This window comes from Pseudochaenichthys georgianus, chromosome 23 (assembly GCF_902827115.2).
Source record: "Pseudochaenichthys georgianus chromosome 23, fPseGeo1.2, whole genome shotgun sequence".
Classification (NCBI taxonomy): domain Eukaryota; kingdom Metazoa; phylum Chordata; class Actinopteri; order Perciformes; family Channichthyidae; genus Pseudochaenichthys; species Pseudochaenichthys georgianus.
In genome coordinates, this window is record NC_047525.1 from 2060848 (window position 1) to 2066847 (window position 6000).

The following is a 6000-nucleotide window of genomic DNA, read 5'->3' on the forward strand; positions in this document are numbered from 1 at the left end:
TTTTTTTTTGCACAATTCTGAAAACATTAAATGTTTAATATAGGCAGGCATGTCAAGTCAAAAAGGCTAGAAAACTGGGACACTTTTCTTTACACAGTTCAGTGACATGTCTTGTTTATTTTGGCTACAAAGATGATGTGATGTCTTTAGAAAGCTAAGAAAATCCTTGTTTCAATAGTATATGAAACTCAAAATGCCCTTTGTTATTAATGTGACTGAAAATGAGTCAAATGTTTCACATTTTGGAAATTATATTTGAATAAATTATATTTTTGAAAGCTAATCTCACCTTTTAATTGCCAAATAATAACATACACTCTTACCAGCGGTCAAAACAATGCCATTTACTGCTTTTTATATAGAAATAAAATGTATATTATGCATAATTGAGTTCGGCATTTTGGCCCGGCCCTCCAAAATATTTTCAGTTGCTCATTTGGCCCCCTGGGAAAAATAATTGCCCACCCCTGCCCTAGATGCCCCGGAGAGCAGCGTTTCCGCCAGGGGGGCGTCTTGCCGTCATTTGACGCTCTTATTCAGCTCGGAACGTCCTGAACTCGAGCCGAGGGCGTCCAACAAATGTAGAGAGAAGATCGAGTTTTTATCGCTTAAAATGACGAAAAGGAAAAGGGACAAGGACATCCCTATGTTGGAGGGGCAAAGGAGTCTGGTGGGATTATTTTCGCCACCAGCAAAGCATGTTCCTGTGACGGAAAGTGTACTGCCGGCGAGCCTTGGCGGGGGGTGCCAGTGGACCACACGTGTGAACTGCGAGCGCCGGAGGCTCGCAGCAGCGAAACTAAGGCTCCGTGGTAAACTGTGGTAAAATGAAGAGCCGTTTAGGAGCCGAAAGAGCCGGCTCTTCTTAGTGAGCGGAGCCAAATGAGCCGGAATTCCCATCACTAATATGTAAAGAGATAGTATCCATCTAATTCAAAATGCAAGTCACGTGACACGACGTGACGTCTCATACACCCACCCATCCCCCACTGCTTTCGGGGTGGACGCCCACTCAGCCCTAGGACCTCGTTTATAAAGGGATATACGCTCAAAAAATGGCGTACGCCAGTTTCTACGCAGTGTTTGCGATTTATAAAATACTAACTTGACGGGAAAACATGCGGTCCTCCACGCAAACTCTAACCCATGCGTACGCACTAAGCACAAAAACGGGAGAGACGAGAAACTGCGACACCGTTGGCAGAAGGAAGAATGGAGAGAAATATGTGGAAATAATACCATAAATAAAATGTTACCTTGCATTTATCATATATGAAGAATTCATTTTCAAACATTGATTAAAGCCAATCTTAAAATGATTTAACAAACGCCTGTTTGAGACTCCTCAGTGCACACAAAAACATAACTTGGAGAAATAAATAAATACGGATATGTTATTTAAAACCACCTCGAATATGTTGTGTTAATGTTATGAAATGTTTTCTCATAAATTATGCGGTTTTGCATTTCTATAGGTTGTACGAGCATGGTTTTATATACTACCATGTTTAATCATGTTTTATGCCGTTTGCTAAGACTTGATAAGTCGCTCGTAAAACACAGTAGGTATGGAAACCAAGAACACCATATGTGGTAAATTGTACAGCTAATATAACACAACACATTAGTTGTATTTCCTCTAACTGGTGGATATAGGGTTGCTGCGGGGAGGGGGGGGGGGGTTGAGATGCACAGGCTGCAGTGGAGACGGCTGATCGACAGCTGGGACACAAACCACCAAATACGAAAACATAATTCAGATCCAGTCGTCATGACTCCACTCCGGAGGGATTCCCCGATCACTTCTTCCAGTTTCTCATCAAGGGGGGGTCTCCTGTCCCCGGTACAAACACACTGCCTGAGGAAGGCTATGTGTATTTTTTTTGTCATTAACATTTTTCGGACCACTTATTTATTTATTTTGGTGACGATCCGACCTTCATGCTGCTACTCTGGTTCAAACGGCATCCACCAAATAATATGATTTATCTCGACCTCCCCAAAATAACAAAAATCTGACACGGTGTGAGATGTCTTTTGTTAGCTGTTCTGTCGTCATTTCCTGCTATCTTCTTCATGCAGTCAGTCAGAATGAATGAATGGGCGTTTCTTTGACTATTTATAGGCAAATATGGGCGTTACGTGAAGCCCGCAAAAGCTGCACCGCATTTCGAGTCGATTGTGATTTATAAAGGGAAACCGGCGTAGGAAGTGCTGTACACACTTTCCTCGCCGGTACGCAATGTTTGGTGAATCAGAAAATGTCGGAATATTTCTGTACCTATTTTTTGGATTTATACTAAGTAAGCAACCTTCCCACGTGAATCCTACACACGGCGTTATAAATGAGGCCCCTGGTCTTGCGGAAACACTGCCGGAGAATAAACAACACTTTAGTCGACTAGAACAACCTGTGTCCTAACATATTATCCTTAACATAAATTTATATTTCATGATTTTCTTTGTTATTTAAATGGTTTACTACCAGCAGAAATACAGAGTTCAACCCTAAAGCTAAAAGAAAAGAGCATAAATCAAACTACTCCAAACACATACTAATGTTGTTCTGTGTCTGCATTTAAGACACTTTTTGCTAAGATGTTCATTATAACACCTATCTAAGGTGGTAATAATGTCAACGACGTGTTTTCATCCTGTTTTCTGTGACCTCACGGCATTTAGTCAATTTACTTGCACATACATTTGTTTGGATATCTGGAAACACTATATTGTTCACCACTTGTCGACACTGGAAACAATGCTGCTCCAACATCAAGTAAAACAACTATGAAAATAAGGTGTTTTCCCTTCTAATTGGTCAAATAAATATGCAAATAGAACAAGTGGAAATGTGCCTGGTAAGATTTCTTGAAATAAGATGGGATATTTAGAGAAATTAGATCTTATTATCAGCTGGGGAAACGTATTTTGTACTATATTTGACCAGGATCAGGAGATGTTGTACTAAAGAAGCCACACATATCTGTTTTCTGATGTTAGTTGGTGATTTTCCAATAAAAAAGGTGTTTTTTTTTTTATTTATTGAAAGAACATTATCCATCTTCTACAAATAACAGAGCAGCTTAAACACCCTGTGATATGTCAAAAACTACTTCTTGACTTACCAATAACCTTAATATGAATTGTCTAAAAACAAGACCCTATTATATCTCACTGCATTGTTACTTCTTAAAGGGAACCTATCATGCAAAATGCACTTTGTGATGTCTTTTATACATAAATATGTGTCCCCGGTGCGTCGGGGAACTCACGCAGCCTCAGAAAATACAACCCTCTCTCTTTTCCTCCGTACCCAAATCTTTTAACCTGTTAAGCCCTGAGCCTGTTTTTCAGGTCTCAGGCTCGAAAATGACATGCCCAGAACAAATGACCATATCTTCCCTTCTAAAAGGGTTAAATTAATAATCTTTTTTCTCAAAGTAATGATAAACCTGTGAGTTGGATGTAGAACAGTCAGCATCAACATAGATGTTTTTTATTTTAAAGAAAATTCAGATTGAACATAGTAAAAAAACTGTAAATTATAGTGTCCGTCCAAAAAATATGTTGTACTTATAGTAAATACTACCCTTGGATGATGGTAAGGTAGAAGAAAAGCTTAAGGAATCCAAAGTACAACATATAATAAGTACCCTGTATCAAGATTGATGCAAAACAAGTGACATTTGACCTTTTTAGAGAGATTTAGCAAAATAAACTCCACCTCTGGGGTGATTTGTGTGGAAATGTTCGTTTTTGCCGTATCTCTGGAACCCATTGGTCGATTTTGGTGATTGACATCTCTGTTTGACTGTTAGAGCCAATATAATCGAAGGGGAACATACACACACATGGTAAAAAAAAAAGAAGGTGGGGGCTTTGCGCATGCAGGTTTGCATCAGAGTGAACCTATCTCTCGCTCTGACATCTGGAAACGGAAAAGCAGGTTTATTGCTTATGGATTATCAGAAATCATTCAAAGGGACACAGACACATTGTATTAACCTATGGATTAACTTCAGCAGCGTTTTTATCATTGTAATGCCATTGAAGACCACTTTTGACCAGACAATGACCAAGGTGAGCCATGTTGCCGTTTTCAGCTACCTAGCGCCACATGTTTTGATGTCTGTACTTGTTAATATCTTCGCAAGTTCTTATCATGGAGTGATGATGTATGTACCCATCGATTCTGTGTCATCTCACGATCAGATTGATGGGTTGGATGTGCAGCTACGACAAGTAATAAGGGTGTTATGAGTTGGTTTCTGTGCAACACGCCGTTAGCATTTTTCGCTCGTGGCTAATGCATAGGCTTAGCGCTAGCTTTGTGGGTTTAAAAAAAAAGATCAGTTAGCTTAGTTTCTTCCCGTTACATGGATATAAAACATTCATAGTTTATTGAATATTAAGATGCCCTGAAGACGCTGTTTCCCGCAGATTACGTGTTTTCACCCCGGTATCGGGGGTCAGGGTTCGTACGGGTGCTTGAAATCCTTGAAAATGCTTGAAATTTGACGTGGTGTTTTCAAGGTTGGGAAAGTGCTTGAATTTTGGGAATGGTGCTTGAAATTGAGATAAAGTGCTTGAAAATGTAAATGCTTTACTTTTACAATAAATTGCTGTCTGACTGAATAGTTCGCTTTTTAGATTAAAAGAAAAGAATTGCTTCGCTTCTACATAAAACAGCTCCGCTGCGGCCTTCCCGCGCTATGCGCGCGACCTGCAAGTGTTTTTGTTTGTGTGAACTGGGCATTCTGATGAGAGTGATAGAGATGACAGGAGGTTGCTGTTTTAACGAGCGTTGACTATCCGAAGAAAAATACAAGCCATGGCTAAAACCATGCAACGGTTGCCAAAAAGAAATGCAGTTGTTCTCGATGGGAGAGTCTGCGCTGGCGAGCCACTGAAAGGTAAGCCGGAGCAGAGCATGTTGGCATAGGCTAACGTTGCCTTTTACGTTTGTTTAAGCTAGTAACGTTAGCGAACTCAATGTGGGATAATTGCTTATGCAGGTGACAATAATTTCAGAGGAGCGTACCTATGTCAGTCGCCATCCTGTGGTGTTTCATGTCACACAGAATGATTTTAAAAACAATGTATTTCTACTGGTCGTTCGTGGCTAAACTTGCTCCATCGAAATCAGTCGCATTGACCCGAAGACACATTTTGAGTTATATACTGTTGGAAAGAGGATATTCCTAGCTTTCTAACGGAAGAAACATATTTTCGTTTGTACTGGTCTGGGGGAAGCTCGCGAGTATGTGTGTGTTTGTGTATTTTTGCGTTTGTGTGTATTGTGTTTGTTTCCCGGGGAAAACACTCACGAGAAACACCGGCTGTTGTTGTGCCTGCTGTGACGTCAAGTTACTCCGTTCTCCGCTTGTAATTATGCCGAAGCTTCAAAGCTGTATTTATCATCTGAATTTGCCGAAACAAGTTTAATATTCTGAAAGCTAAGACTTTGTTTATTTGAAATCAGATGAAAACAAACTGTAACGGACCCTGCCGTGTTATCTGATTACTATACGCCATATATTCATAATTTCAGCCGGAGGGAGGGGGAGCAGCAGAGTGGCGATCTTTAGTGAAGTAGAAGTGTAGTACACAGTTGCATAAAATGAAAGTATAAGTATTTTAAAATTGTATTTAACCCTCTATCTATGGCATAGTGTTGCCCTCAGGCAACAAACCACTTTTTTCGATCTCACACTGGCCCTCTACATTTATATATATATATATATATATTTAATATACACAATGTCACCTGACATGCTGGTGTCCAATAAAATGAGGGAATTATATGGGTGTGACATTTTGTCTTGGGGTGGAGCAGTCCTTTCTGCAAGCAAAACTGCAGGGGACTCAGGGCCACCACTTGGTAAGATACATTTCACTTTTTAACATATTAGAAATGTACACAACTTAAAATAAACACACACACACACACACACACACACACACACACACACACACACACACACACACGAACACACAGAG